Raw genomic sequence first — 13,411 nt, 5'->3', positions numbered from 1 at the left:
GATTGGCGGGGGAATCATCACTCGATGTAAGCAATACGTTCCCCATAGTAGGTATAATATTGACTCAAAAGTAATGGTTTCTGAGTCTTCTCCCTCGGAAAATTTACGAATTTGCAGTTTTTGTCGATCTTTGGTAATTTTAGGGAGAGGCTAGGCTTGGTGACCCTCTCGTAAAAATTTTTTGGAACTGAAACTCTAAAAACACAATTGCAGATTCCTTCGATTATGTCAGGAAAAGGGTGGCTCGGTGACTCTGCTTCGGAACTGTTTCGAAATTGTAGTTCTAAAAATGCAGTTTTAGACAACCTTTAGTAATGTTAGAGGTAGGAAAAGTCTTCCTTTTCTCTTCTGCAGCAATTTTTCGAAATTCCAACTCCAACAATGCAGTTTTGGACAAAGGTTTGGCAATGTTAGGGGGGGGGCGGGGACCAGGGGCCCTCCCCCGGAAGTTTTTTGCAATTATAGTTCTAAAAAGCTGTTTTAGACGATATTTGGTAATGATCGGCAGAGGAGAGGCTTGGTGACCCTCCCACGGCATCACGGCAATTCTTCGAAATTGAGACCTCCAAAAACGCATATTTGGATTGCTACCGAATCACGAGAACAGAACTAAAAAAATACTTAAGAAACTTTTTAAAAAATCATGGGGGAAAACATTCACTGCCCCGGGTGAGGATTGAACTCACGACCTTCAGACCGCTCTCTCAGATACTGGATTATAAGACTGACGCGCTGCCAACTGCGCTACCGAGGCACGATACTGGACAAAAAGAAATAAATAAATTCGAAAAAAAGGTTTTTGGGGATAAAAGATTCACTGTGCCGGTTGAGATCGAATTGACGACCTTCAGATGCCTCTCTCTAATATTGGATTACGAGACTGCTGCGTTGCCAATTGAGCTACCGAATCACGAGAACAGAACTAAAAAAATACTTAATAAATTTAAAAAAAAAATCATGGGAAAAAAATTCATTGCCCCGGAAGGGGATCGAACCCACTACCTTCAGATCGTTCTCTAAGATACTGGATTATGAGACTGACGAGCTGCCAACTGCGCTACCGAGGCACGATAACGAAACTAAAAAAGAAATAAATAAATTCGAAAAAACGTTCTTTTGGATAAAAGATTCACTGGCTCGGGTGAGATCGAAACGACGACCTTCAGATGGCTCTCTCTAATATTGGATTATGTGACTGCCGCGTTGTCAACTGAGCTGCCGAATGACAAGAACAGAACTAAAAAAATACTCAATAATTTTTTTTTGAATCATGGGGTAAAAAATCACTGCCCGGGTGAGGATTGAACTCACGACCTTCAGATCGCTTTCTCAGATACTGGATTGTGAGACTGACGCGCTGCCAACTGCGCTACCGAGGCACGATAACGACACTAAAAAAGAAATAAATAAATTCGAAAAAACGTTCTTGGGGGGGGGGGGGGGGTAAAAGATTCACTGTCTCAAGTGAGATCGAAACGACGACCTTCAGATGGCTCTCTCTAATATTGAATTATAAGACTGCCGCGTTGCCAATTGAGCTACCGAATCACGAGAACAGAACTAAAAAAAGAGTTAATAATTTTTTAAAGAAATCATGGGAAAAAAACTCACTGCCCCGGGTGAGGATTGAACTCACGACCTTCAGATCGCCCTCTCAGATACTGGATTATTAGACTGACGCGCTGCCTACTGCGCTACTGAGGCACGATAACGAAACTAAAAAAGAAATAAATAAATTCGAAAAAACGTTCTTATAGATAAAAGATTCACTGCCTCGGGTGAGATCGAAACGTTAACCTCCAGATGGGTCTCTCTAATATTGAATTATGAGACTGCCGCGTTGCCAATTGAGCTACCGAATCACGAGAACAGAACTAAAAAAATACTTAATAATTTTTTAAAGAAATCATGGGAAAAAAAATTCACTGCCCCGGGTGAGGATTGAACTCACGACCTTCAGATCGCTATCACAGATACTGGATTATGAGACTGACGCGCTGCCAACTGCGCTACCGAGGCACGGTAACGAAACTAAAAAAGAAATAAATAAATTCGAAAAAACGTTCTTATGGATAAAAAATTCACTGCCTCGGATGAGATCGAAACGTTGACCTCCAGATGGGTCTCTCTAATATTGAATTCTGAGACTGCAGCGTTGCCAATTGAGCTACCGAATCACGAGAACAGAACTAAAAAAATACTTAATAAATTTTAAAAAAACATGGGAAAAAACATTCGCAGCCCCGGGTGAGGATCGAACTCACGACCTTCAGATTGCTCGCTAAGATACTGGATTATGAGACTGACGCGCTGCCAACTGCGGTACCGAGGCACGGTTTTGAAGCAAAAAATAAATAAATAAATTTGATAAAACGTTTTTGGGGATAAAAGATTCACTATGCCGGGTGAGATCGAATTGACGACCTTGAGATGGCTGTCTCTAATATAGGATTATGAGTCTGCCGCGTTGCCAATTGAGCTACCGAATCACGAGAACAGAATTAAAAAATACTTAATAAATTTTTTTAAAAATCATGTTGAAAACAATTTACTGCCCCGGGTAAGGATTGAACTCACGACCTTCAGATCGCTCTTTCAGACACTGGATTATGAGACTGACGCGCTGCCAACTGCGCTACCGAGGCACGGTAATGAAGCAAAAAATAAATAAATAAATTTGAAAAAACGTTTTTGGGGATAAAAGATTCACTATGCCGGGTGAGATCGAATTGACGACCTTGAGATGGCTGTCTCTAATATAGGATTATGAGACTGCCGCGTTGCCAATTGAGCTACCGAATCACGAGAACAGAACTAAAAAAATAATTAATATTTTTTTAAAGAAATCATGGGAAAAAAATTCACTGCCCCGGGTGAGGATTGAACTCACGACCTTCAGATCGCTCTCTCGAATACTGGTTTATGAGACTGACGCGCTGCCTACTGCGCTACTGAGGCACGATAACGAAACTAAAAAAGAAATAAATAAATTCGAAAAAACGTTCTTATAGATAAAAGATTCAGTGCCTCGGGTGAGATCGAAACGTTAACCTTCAGATGGGTCTCTCTAATATTGAATTATGAGACTGCCGCGTTGCCAATTGAGCTACCGAATCACGAGAACAGAACTAAAAAAATACTTAATAATTTTTTAAAGAAATCATGGGAAAAAAATTCACTGCCCCGGGTGAGGATTGAACTCACGACCTTCAGATCGCTATCACAGATACTGGATTATGAGACTGACGCGCTGCCAACTGCGCTATTGAGGCACGGTAACGAAACTAAAAAAGAAATAAATAAATTCGAAAAAACGTTCTTATAGATAAAAGATTCTCTGCCTCGGATGAGATCGAAACGTTGACCTCCAGATGGGTCTCTCTAATATTGAATTATGAGACTGCAGCGTTGCCAATTGAGCTACCGAATCACGAGAACAGAACTAAAAAAATACTTAATAAATTTAAAAAAAACATGGGAAAAAACATTCGCTGCCCCGGGTGAGGATCGAACTCACGACCTTCAGATTGCTCGCTAAGATACTGGATTATGAGACTGACGCGCTGCCAACTGCGCTACCGAGGCACGGTTTTGAAGCAAAAAATAAATAAATAAATTTGATAAAACGTTTTTGGGGATAAAAGATTCACTATGCCGGGTGAGATCGAATTGACGACCTTGAGATGGCTGTCTCTAATATAGGATTATGAGTCTGCCGCGTTGCCAATTGAGCTACCGAATCACGAGAACAGAATTAAAAAATACTTAATAAATTTTTTTAAAAATCATGTTGAAAACAATTTACTGCCCCGGGTAAGGATTGAACTCACGACCTTCAGATCGCTCTTTCAGACACTGGATTATGAGACTGACGCGCTGCCAACTGCGCTACCGAGGCACGGTAATGAAGCAAAAAATAAATAAATAAATTTGAAAAAACGTTTTTGGGGATAAAAGATTCACTATGCCGGGTGAGATCGAATTGACGACCTTGAGATGGCTGTCTCTAATATAGGATTATGAGACTGCCGCGTTGCCAATTGAGCTACCGAATCACGAGAACAGAACTAAAAAAATAATTAATATTTTTTTAAAGAAATCATGGGAAAAAAATTCACTGCCCCGGGTGAGGATTGTGCTCACGACCTTCAGATCGCTCTCTCGAATACTGGTTTATGAGACTGACGCGCTGCCTACTGCGCTACTGAGGCACGATAACGAAACTAAAAAAGAAATAAATAAATTCGAAAAAACGTTCTTATAGATAAAAGATTCAGTGCCTCGGGTGAGATCGAAACGTTAACCTTCAGATGGGTCTCTCTAATATTGAATTATGAGACTGCCGCGTTGCCAATTGAGCTACCGAATCACGAGAACAGAACTAAAAAAATACTTAATAATTTTTTAAAGAAATCATGGGAAAAAAATTCACTGCCCCGGGTGAGGATTGAACTCACGACCTTCAGATCGCTATCACAGATACTGGATTATGAGACTGACGCGCTGCCAACTGCGCTATTGAGGCACAGTAACGAAACTAAAAAAGAAATAAATAAATTCGAAAAAACGTTCTTATAGATAAAAGATTCTCTGCCTCGGATGAGATCGAAACGTTGACCTCCAGATGGGTCTCTCTAATATTGAATTATGAGACTGCAGCGTTGCCAATTGAGCTACCGAATCACGAGAACAGAACTAAAAAAATACTTAATAAATTTAAAAAAAACATGGGAAAAAACATTCGCTGCCCCGGGTGAGGATCGAACTCACGACCTTCAGATTGCTCGCTAAGATACTGGATTATGAGACTGACGCGCTGCCAACTGCGCTACCGAGGTACGGTTTTGAAGCAAAAAATAAATAAATAAATTTGATAAAACGTTTTTGGGGATAAAAGATTCACTATGCCGGGTGAGATCGAATTGACGACCTTGAGATGGCTGTCTCTAATATAGGATTATGAGTCTGCCGCGTTGCCAATTGAGCTACCGAATCACGAGAACAGAATTAAAAAATACTTAATAAATTTTTTTAAAAATCATGTTGAAAACAATTTACTGCCCCGGGTAAAGATTGAACTCACGACCTTCAGATCGCTCTTTCAGACACTGGATTATGAGACTGACGCGCTGCCAACTGCGCTACCGAGGCACGGTAATGAAGCAAAAAATAAATAAATAAATTTGAAAAAACGTTTTTGGGGATAAAAGATTCACTATGCCGGGTGAGATCGAATTGACGACCTTGAGATGGCTGTCTCTAATATAGGATTATGAGACTGCCGCGTTGCCAATTGAGCTACCGAATCACGAGAACAGAACTAAAAAAATAATTAATATTTTTTTAAAGAAATCATGGGAAAAAAATTCACTGCCCCGGGTGAGGATTGAACTCACGACCTTCAGATCGCTCTCTCGAATACTGGTTTATGAGACTGACGCGCTGCCTACTGCGCTACCGAGGCACGATAACGAAACTAAAAAAGAAATAAATAAATTCGAAAAAACGTTCTTATAGATAAAAGATTCAGTGCCTCGGGTGAGATCGAAACGTTGACCTCCAGATGGGTCTCTCTAATATTGGATTATGAGACTGCCGCGTTGGCAATTGAGCTACCGAATCACGAGAACAGAACTAAAAAAATAGTTAATACTTTTTTAAAGAAATCATGGGAAAAAAATTCATTGCCCCGGGTGCGGATTGAACTCACGACCTTCAGATCGCTCTCTCAGATACTGGATTATGAGACTGACGCGCTGCCTACTGCGCTACCGAGGCACGATAACGAAACTAAAAAAGAAATAAATAAATTCGAAAAAACGTTCTTAAAGATAAAAGATTCACTGCCTCGGGTGAGATCGAAACGTTAACCTCCAGATGGGTCTCTCTAATATTGAATTATGAGACTGCCGCGTTGCCAATTGAGCTACCGAATCACGAGAAGAGAACTAAAAAAATACTTAATAATTTTTTAAAGAATTCATTGGAAAAAAATTCACTGCCCCGGGTGAGGATTAAACTCACGACCTTCAGATCGCTATCACAGATACTGGTTCATGAGACTGACGCGCTGCCAACTGCGCTACCGACGCACGGTAACGAATCTAAAAAAGAAATAAATAAATTCGAAAAAACGTTCTTATAGATAAAAGACTCACTGCCTCGGGTGAGATCGAAACGTTGACCTCCAGATGGGTCTCTCTAATATTGAATTATGAGACTGCAGCGTTGCCAATTGAGCTACCGAATCACGAGAACAGAACTAAAAAAATACTTAATAAATTTTAAAAAAACATGGGGAAAAAAATTCACTGCCCCGGGTGAGGATCGAACTCACGACCTTCAGATTGCTCTCTAAGATACTGGATTATGAGACTGACGCGCTGCCAACTGCGCTACCGAGGCACGGTAATGAAGCAAAAAATAAATAAATAAATTTGAAAAAACGTTTTTGGTGATAAAAGATTCACTATGCCGGGTGAGATCGAATTGACGACCTTGAGATGGCTGTCTCTAATATTGGATTATGAGTCTGCCGCGTTGCCAATTGAGCTACCGAATCACGAGAACAGAATTAAAAAATACTTAATAAATTTTTTTAAAAATCATGTTGAAAACAATTTACTGCCCCGCTTCAGATGCTTCAGATCGCTCTCTCAGATACTGGATTATAAGACTGACGCGCTGCCAACTGCGCTACCGAGGCACGATACTGGACAAAAAGAAATAAATAAATTCGAAAAAAAGGTTTTTGGGGATAAAAGATTCACTGTGCCGGTTGAGATCGAATTGACGACCTTCAGATGCCTCTCTCTAATATTGGATTATGAGACTGCTGCGTTGCCAATTGAGCTACCGAATCACGAGAACAGAACTAAACGAAACTAAAAAAGAAATAAATAAATTCGAAAAAACGTTCTTATAGATAAAAGATTCAGTGCCTCGGGTGAGATCGAAACGTTAACCTTCAGATGGGTCTCTCTAATATTGAATTATGAGACTGCCGCGTTGCCAATTGAGCTACCGAATCACGAGAACAGAACTAAAAAAATACTTAATAATTTTTTAAAGAAATCATGGGAAAAAAATTCACTGCCCCGGGTGAGGATTGAACTCACGACCTTCAGATCGCTATCACAGATACTGGATTATGAGACTGACGCGCTGCCAACTGCGCTATTGAGGCACGGTAACGAAACTAAAAAAGAAATAAATAAATTCGAAAAAACGTTCTTATAGATAAAAGATTCTCTGCCTCGGATGAGATCGAAACGTTGACCTCCAGATGGGTCTCTCTAATATTGAATTATGAGACTGCAGCGTTGCCAATTGAGCTACCGAATCACGAGAACAGAACTAAAAAAATACTTAATAAATTTAAAAAAAACATGGGAAAAAACATTCGCTGCCCCGGGTGGGGATCGAACTCACGACCTTCAGATTGCTCGCTAAGATACTGGATTATGAGACTGACGCGCTGCCAACTGCGCTACCGAATCACGAGAACAGAATTAAAAAATACTTAATAAATTTTTTTAAAAATCATGTTGAAAACAATTTACTGCCCCGGTTGAAGATTGAACTCACGACCTTCAGATCGCTCTCTCAGACACTGGATTATGAGACTGGCGCGCTGCCATCTGCGCTACCGAGGCACGATAACGAAGTTAAAAAAGAAATAATTAAATTCAAAAAAAAAGATTCTTATAGATAAAAGATTCACTGCCTCGGGTGAGATCGAAACGTTGACCTCCAGATGGGTCTCTCTAATATTGAACTATGAGACTGCCGCGTTGCCAATTGAGCTACCGAATCACGAGAACAGAACTAAAAAAATACTTAATAAATTTTAAAAAAACATGAGAAAAAAAATTCACTGCCCCGGGTGAGGATCGAACTCACGACCTTCAGATTGCTCGCTAAGATACTGGATTATGAGACTGACGCGCTGCCAACTGCGCTACCGAGGCACGGTAATGAAGCAAAAAATAAATAAATAAATTTGAAAAAACGTTTTTGGGGATAAAAGATTCACTATGCCGGGTGAGATCGAATTGACGACCTTGAGATGGCTATCTCTAATATAGGATTATGAGACTGCCGCGTTGCCAATTGAGCTACCGAATCACGAGAACAGAACTAAAAAAATAATTAATATTTTTTTAAAGAAATCATGGGAAAAAAATTCACTACCCCGGGTGAGAATTGAACTCACGACCTTCAGATCGCTCTCTCGAATACTGGTTTATGAGACTGACGCGCTGCCTACTGCGCTACTGAGGCACGATAACGAAACTAAAAAAGAAATAAATAAATTCGAAAAAACGTTCTTATAGATAAAAGATTCAGTGCCTCGGGTGAGATCGAAACGTTAACCTTCAGATGGGTCTCTCTAATATTGAATTATGAGACTGCCGCGTTGCCAATTGAGCTACCGAATCACGAGAACAGAACTAAAAAAATACTTAATAATTTTTTAAAGAAATCATGGGAAAAAAATTCACTGCCCCGGGTGAGGATTGAAATCACGACCTTCAGATCGCTATCACAGATACTGGATTATGAGACTGACGCGCTGCCAACTGCGCTATTGAGGCACGGTAACGAAACTAAAAAAGAAATAAATAAATTCGAAAAAACGTTCTTATAGATAAAAGATTCTCTGCCTCGGATGAGATCGAAACGTTGACCTCCAGATGGGTCTCTCTAATATTGAATTATGAGACTGCAGCGTTGCCAATTGAGCTACCGAATCACGAGAACAGAACTAAAAAAATACTTAATAAATTTAAAAAAAACATGGGAAAAAACATTCGCTGCCCCGGGTGAGGATCGAACTCACGACCTTCAGATTGCTCGCTAAGATACTGGATCATGAGACTGACGCGCTGCCAACTGCGCTACCGAGGCACGGTTTTGAAGCAAAAAATAAATAAATAAATTTGATAAAACGTTTTTGGGGATAAAAGATTCACTATGCCGGGTGAGATCGAATTGACGACCTTGAGATGGCTGTCTCTAATATAGGATTATGAGTCTGCCGCGTTGCCAATTGAGCTACCGAATCACGAGAACAGAATTAAAAAATACTTAATAAATTTTTTTAAAAATCATGTTGAAAACAATTTACTGCCCCGGGTAAGGATTGAACTCACGACCTTCAGATCGCTCTTTCAGACACTGGATTATGAGACTGACGCGCTGCCAACTGCGCTACCGAGGCACGGTAATGAAGCAAAAAAAAAATAAATAAATTTGAAAAAACGTTTTTGGGGATAAAAGATTCACTATGCCGGGTGAGATCGAATTGACGACCTTGAGATGGCTGTCTCTAATATAGGATTATGAGACTGCCGCGTTGCCAATTGAGCTACCGAATCACGAGAACAGAACTAAAAAAATAATTAATATTTTTTTAAAGAAATCATGGGAAAAAAATTCACTGCCCCGTGTGAGGATTGAACTCACGACCTTCATATCGCTCTCTCAGATACTGGATTATGAGACTGACGCGCTGCCTACTGCGCTACCGAGGCACGATAACAACACTAAAAAAGAAATAAATAAATTCGAAAAAACGTTTTTGGGGATAAAAGATTCACTGTGCCGGGTGAGATCGAACTGACGACCTTCAGCTGGCTCTCTCTAATATTGGATTATGAGACTGCCGCGTTGGCAATTGAGCTACCGAATCACGAGAACAGAACTAAAAAAATAGTTAATAATTTTTTAAAGAAATCATGGGAAAAAAATTCACTGCCCCGGGTGAGGATTGAACTCACGACCTTCAGATCGCTCTCTCAGATACTGGAATATGAGACTGACGCGCTGCCTACTGCGCTACCGAGGCACGATAAAGAAACTAAAAAAGAAATAAATAAAGTCGAAAAAACGTTCTTATAGATAAAAGATTCACTGCCTCGGGTGAGATCGAAACGTTGAACTCCAGATGGGTCTCTCTAATATTGAATTATGAGACTGCAGCGTTGCCAATTGAGCTACCGAATCACGAGAACAGAACTAAAAAAATACTTAATAAATTTTGAAAAAACATGGGAAAAAAAAATCACTGCCCCAGGTGAGGATCGAACTCACGACCTTCAGATTGCTCGCTAAGATACTGGATTATGAGACTGACGCGCTGCCAACTGCGCTACCGAGGCACGGTAATGAAGCAAAAAATAAATAAATAAATTTGAAAAAACGTTTTTGGGGATAAAAGATTCACTATGCCGGGTGAGATCGAATTGACGACCTTGAGATGGCTGTCTCTAATATAGGATTATGAGACTGCCGCGTTGCCAATTGAGCTACCGAATCACGAGAACAGAACTAAAAAAATAATTAATATTTTAATAGACACATATACACGCATAAAAATATTTAACATGTAGGATGTTTTTTGTCTTGATTTTTTTAATGATTTCACTGTGGACTGTTGTTATTTTTACTTTAATTTCTTCTTGTTCTTTTTTTTACCTTGTAGTGGTAAGGATAACAGCAGAATGTACCTTTAAGTCGGTTGTAGGACATCCATAATTTCAAGGGGTCCGGGAGTTTCTCCCCCGGGTAATTGTTTGAAAAATATATATAAAAATATGTATTTTGAGGCCTTATATGGGGTGAATGAGACTACAAAAATACGAAGAAGTATAGGGAAACAAAGTCTTTTAAAATTTACGCATTCTTTTGCAAATCAAGATCAATCAAAATGAAAACTGCTTGCTCGACAAATCGTTGACATAAATCGACAGAGAGGAAAAACGAGAGGAGAAAAGAGAAGCACATTGTCATTTCTCATATCGACTTTTAATGTAGTTTGTTTTGGATCACTTTCCCCAACACCCCCTTCCCACCTTTTCATGAAATGCCCAACAGTTTAAAATTGTACAAAATGGTTGAAAAGAAATGGTGTAGAAATTAAAAAATAAGAACGAAAGAGTAATATTCTTTCCAATCGAACAATTCATATTTTATTTTGTTGATACGAGACAAAATTGAAGAAATTTTCGAGGAAAACTTTAATAATTTTCAAAGACTCTAGAACAGTTGAAATTATTTAAAGCACTTTATTTGCACTTTTCAAAAGTTACAGTCTTATAAAATGATTATAACTTTGTAAGACACGTAGACACGCCCGTTTTAAGTTAAAAATAAATGTAACGAAATATTTCTGAGTACAAACATTTTTTTTTTCAATCACAAGTAGTGCAGAAAATGAAATAGAGTAGAGTAAGTGTTATTTTTTTCTCATGCTTAAGATACTAACAGTATGCAGTAGAAGTAAGATAAAAACAAGCAATAACAAGAGAACATTCAAACTACTGAATTCGGTATTGAATAAATGGCAAAAGACATGGAGCATATCAGTCACAAAAATGTATCTTGAAAAATTTCATGATTTTTGTATTTTTTACTCAGGATGTATCAAGGAGTTGAATTTGGCACATCTTGGTAACCAAATACTGGCCTACTCGGAAACTAGGGACCCAGCCCTTGTGGAGTCCCCGGCTCGAAATCGGTGCGGTGTAAATTTTATAAGAGTTTTGGGGGTAGGAGGGCAGGGGAGTGCATCAGGGGTGCCCATCCCCTCAAGCTCAATGGCGCATAATCCCCCCCTCCCAAAAAAATTTCACTGCTCTCTTGCTTTTAAATTAGGTGAAATATAACACTTTTTAGAGTCACACCCAGTTAAATTTGCATCATTTGCAATCATTTAATAAATCAATCAAAACAATTCAACAAAATAAAGTTGCTTGAGATAAAAAAAAAAAAAAAGTTACAACAGATGCGAAAACGAACTGCTTACATTTACAATCGCAATTAAAAGTGCAAGCAATATATTTTTTAAATAAATTTAGGATCTTGCGAATAATCGAGGCTAATACTAAAATTAGTTTAGCTGCTTGCTCAGAACTTTTAATTTGAGCGTTAGGACTACCAGATTTGTTCTATTTATTGCATGTGTCGGGAACATTTGTAATTTATGTACAAGCCCCAGTTAAAATGATAACATTTAATTTTTCAGGGCCTTCGCCAGTTTAAAAAAATTTAAGGGGAAAGGGTATGAGTTTTAGCAAGCTCTCATCCCACTTTTTTGTTTCTTAATATATTTTAAAATCCACAGAGAGAGAGGATTCAGCTTTTGATTGGCGGGGGAATCATCACTCGATGTAAGCAATACGTTCCCCATAGTAGGTATAATATTGACTCAAAAGTAATGGTTTCTGAGTCTTCTCCCTCGGAAAATTTACGAATTTGCAGTTTTTGTCGATCTTTGGTAATTTTAGGGAGAGGCTAGGCTTGGTGACCCTCTCGTAAAAATTTTTTGGAACTGAAACTCTAAAAACACAATTGCAGATTCCTTCGATTATGTCAGGAAAAGGGTGGCTCGGTGACTCTGCTTCGGAACTGTTTCGAAATTGTAGTTCTAAAAATGCAGTTTTAGACAACCTTTAGTAATGTTAGAGGTAGGAAAAGTCTTCCTTTTCTCTTCTGCAGCAATTTTTCGAAATTCCAACTCCAACAATGCAGTTTTGGACAAAGGTTTGGCAATGTTAGGGGGGGGCGGGGACCAGGGGCCCTCCCCCGGAAGTTTTTTGCAATTATAGTTCTAAAAAGCTGTTTTAGACGATATTTGGTAATGATCGGCAGAGGAGAGGCTTGGTGACCCTCCCACGGCATCACGGCAATTCTTCGAAATTGAGACCTCCAAAAACGCATATTTGGATTGCTACCGAATCACGAGAACAGAACTAAAAAAATACTTAAGAAACTTTTTAAAAAATCATGGGGGAAAACATTCACTGCCCCGGGTGAGGATTGAACTCACGACCTTCAGATCGCTCTCTCAGATACTGGATTATGAGACTGACGCGCTGCCAACTGCGCTACCGAGGCACGGTAATGAAGCAAAAAATAAATAAATAAATTTGAAAAAACGTTTTTGGGGATAAAAGATTCACTATGCCGGGTGAGATCGAATTGACGACCTTGAGATGGCTGTTTCTAATATTGAATTATGAGACTGCCGCGTTGCCAATTGAGCTACCGAATCACGAGAAGAGAACTAAAAAAATACTTAATAATTTTTTAAAGAATTCATTGGAAAAAAATTCACTGCCCCGGGTGAGGATTAAACTCACGACCTTCAGATCGCTATCACAGATACTGGTTCATGAGACTGACGCGCTGCCAACTGCGCTAACGACGCACGGTAACGAATCTAAAAAAGAAATAAATAAATTCGAAAAAACGTTCTTATAGATAAAAGACTCACTGCCTCGGGTGAGATCGAAACGTTGACCTCCAGATGGGTCTCTCTAATATTGAATTATGAGACTGCAGCGTTGCCAATTGAGCTACCGAATCACGAGAACAGAACTAAAAAAATACTTAATAAATTTTAAAA

At 39.2% G+C, this 13,411-nt stretch overlaps 17 non-coding genes across 17 annotated transcripts; all 17 read right to left on the bottom strand.

The window, feature by feature from the left end:
- Nucleotides 1-661: 661 nt before the first annotated feature.
- Nucleotides 662-754, bottom strand: Trnai-uau (transfer RNA isoleucine (anticodon UAU)). The gene is made up of 2 exons: nucleotides 718-754; nucleotides 662-697 (listed from the first exon to the last, which is right to left on the bottom strand). It is a non-coding gene; the product is annotated as a tRNA-Ile (tRNA).
- A 532-nt stretch (nucleotides 755-1,286) lies between these two features.
- On the bottom strand, nucleotides 1,287-1,380 carry Trnav-cac (transfer RNA valine (anticodon CAC)). The gene is made up of 2 exons: nucleotides 1,343-1,380; nucleotides 1,287-1,322 (listed from the first exon to the last, which is right to left on the bottom strand). It is a non-coding gene; the product is annotated as a tRNA-Val (tRNA).
- Nucleotides 1,381-1,611: 231 nt separating this feature from the next.
- On the bottom strand, nucleotides 1,612-1,704 carry Trnai-aau (transfer RNA isoleucine (anticodon AAU)). Its single transcript has 2 exons — nucleotides 1,668-1,704; nucleotides 1,612-1,647 (listed from the first exon to the last, which is right to left on the bottom strand). It is a non-coding gene; the product is annotated as a tRNA-Ile (tRNA).
- Nucleotides 1,705-1,926: 222 nt separating this feature from the next.
- Trnam-cau (transfer RNA methionine (anticodon CAU)) lies at nucleotides 1,927-2,019 on the bottom strand. Its single transcript has 2 exons — nucleotides 1,983-2,019; nucleotides 1,927-1,962 (listed from the first exon to the last, which is right to left on the bottom strand). It is a non-coding gene; the product is annotated as a tRNA-Met (tRNA).
- Nucleotides 2,020-2,239: 220 nt separating this feature from the next.
- Nucleotides 2,240-2,332, bottom strand: Trnam-cau (transfer RNA methionine (anticodon CAU)). Its single transcript has 2 exons — nucleotides 2,296-2,332; nucleotides 2,240-2,275 (listed from the first exon to the last, which is right to left on the bottom strand). It is a non-coding gene; the product is annotated as a tRNA-Met (tRNA).
- Nucleotides 2,333-2,552: 220 nt separating this feature from the next.
- On the bottom strand, nucleotides 2,553-2,645 carry Trnam-cau (transfer RNA methionine (anticodon CAU)). The gene is made up of 2 exons: nucleotides 2,609-2,645; nucleotides 2,553-2,588 (listed from the first exon to the last, which is right to left on the bottom strand). It is a non-coding gene; the product is annotated as a tRNA-Met (tRNA).
- An 847-nt stretch (nucleotides 2,646-3,492) lies between these two features.
- Trnam-cau (transfer RNA methionine (anticodon CAU)) lies at nucleotides 3,493-3,585 on the bottom strand. Its single transcript has 2 exons — nucleotides 3,549-3,585; nucleotides 3,493-3,528 (listed from the first exon to the last, which is right to left on the bottom strand). It is a non-coding gene; the product is annotated as a tRNA-Met (tRNA).
- Nucleotides 3,586-3,805: 220 nt separating this feature from the next.
- Trnam-cau (transfer RNA methionine (anticodon CAU)) lies at nucleotides 3,806-3,898 on the bottom strand. Its single transcript has 2 exons — nucleotides 3,862-3,898; nucleotides 3,806-3,841 (listed from the first exon to the last, which is right to left on the bottom strand). It is a non-coding gene; the product is annotated as a tRNA-Met (tRNA).
- Nucleotides 3,899-4,745: 847 nt separating this feature from the next.
- Nucleotides 4,746-4,838, bottom strand: Trnam-cau (transfer RNA methionine (anticodon CAU)). Its single transcript has 2 exons — nucleotides 4,802-4,838; nucleotides 4,746-4,781 (listed from the first exon to the last, which is right to left on the bottom strand). It is a non-coding gene; the product is annotated as a tRNA-Met (tRNA).
- A 533-nt stretch (nucleotides 4,839-5,371) lies between these two features.
- On the bottom strand, nucleotides 5,372-5,464 carry Trnam-cau (transfer RNA methionine (anticodon CAU)). Its single transcript has 2 exons — nucleotides 5,428-5,464; nucleotides 5,372-5,407 (listed from the first exon to the last, which is right to left on the bottom strand). It is a non-coding gene; the product is annotated as a tRNA-Met (tRNA).
- An 848-nt stretch (nucleotides 5,465-6,312) lies between these two features.
- Trnam-cau (transfer RNA methionine (anticodon CAU)) lies at nucleotides 6,313-6,405 on the bottom strand. Its single transcript has 2 exons — nucleotides 6,369-6,405; nucleotides 6,313-6,348 (listed from the first exon to the last, which is right to left on the bottom strand). It is a non-coding gene; the product is annotated as a tRNA-Met (tRNA).
- Nucleotides 6,406-7,877: 1,472 nt separating this feature from the next.
- Trnam-cau (transfer RNA methionine (anticodon CAU)) lies at nucleotides 7,878-7,970 on the bottom strand. The gene is made up of 2 exons: nucleotides 7,934-7,970; nucleotides 7,878-7,913 (listed from the first exon to the last, which is right to left on the bottom strand). It is a non-coding gene; the product is annotated as a tRNA-Met (tRNA).
- Nucleotides 7,971-8,817: 847 nt separating this feature from the next.
- Nucleotides 8,818-8,910, bottom strand: Trnam-cau (transfer RNA methionine (anticodon CAU)). Its single transcript has 2 exons — nucleotides 8,874-8,910; nucleotides 8,818-8,853 (listed from the first exon to the last, which is right to left on the bottom strand). It is a non-coding gene; the product is annotated as a tRNA-Met (tRNA).
- A 220-nt stretch (nucleotides 8,911-9,130) lies between these two features.
- On the bottom strand, nucleotides 9,131-9,223 carry Trnam-cau (transfer RNA methionine (anticodon CAU)). The gene is made up of 2 exons: nucleotides 9,187-9,223; nucleotides 9,131-9,166 (listed from the first exon to the last, which is right to left on the bottom strand). It is a non-coding gene; the product is annotated as a tRNA-Met (tRNA).
- A 534-nt stretch (nucleotides 9,224-9,757) lies between these two features.
- Trnam-cau (transfer RNA methionine (anticodon CAU)) lies at nucleotides 9,758-9,850 on the bottom strand. Its single transcript has 2 exons — nucleotides 9,814-9,850; nucleotides 9,758-9,793 (listed from the first exon to the last, which is right to left on the bottom strand). It is a non-coding gene; the product is annotated as a tRNA-Met (tRNA).
- Nucleotides 9,851-10,070: 220 nt separating this feature from the next.
- On the bottom strand, nucleotides 10,071-10,163 carry Trnam-cau (transfer RNA methionine (anticodon CAU)). Its single transcript has 2 exons — nucleotides 10,127-10,163; nucleotides 10,071-10,106 (listed from the first exon to the last, which is right to left on the bottom strand). It is a non-coding gene; the product is annotated as a tRNA-Met (tRNA).
- A 2,644-nt stretch (nucleotides 10,164-12,807) lies between these two features.
- Nucleotides 12,808-12,900, bottom strand: Trnam-cau (transfer RNA methionine (anticodon CAU)). The gene is made up of 2 exons: nucleotides 12,864-12,900; nucleotides 12,808-12,843 (listed from the first exon to the last, which is right to left on the bottom strand). It is a non-coding gene; the product is annotated as a tRNA-Met (tRNA).
- Between the last annotated feature and the right edge of the window lie 511 nt (nucleotides 12,901-13,411).

The sequence above is a fragment of the Uloborus diversus genome, chromosome 9 (assembly GCF_026930045.1).
Source record: "Uloborus diversus isolate 005 chromosome 9, Udiv.v.3.1, whole genome shotgun sequence".
Classification (NCBI taxonomy): domain Eukaryota; kingdom Metazoa; phylum Arthropoda; class Arachnida; order Araneae; family Uloboridae; genus Uloborus; species Uloborus diversus.
This window is presented reverse-complemented; position numbering and strand designations above follow the sequence as displayed.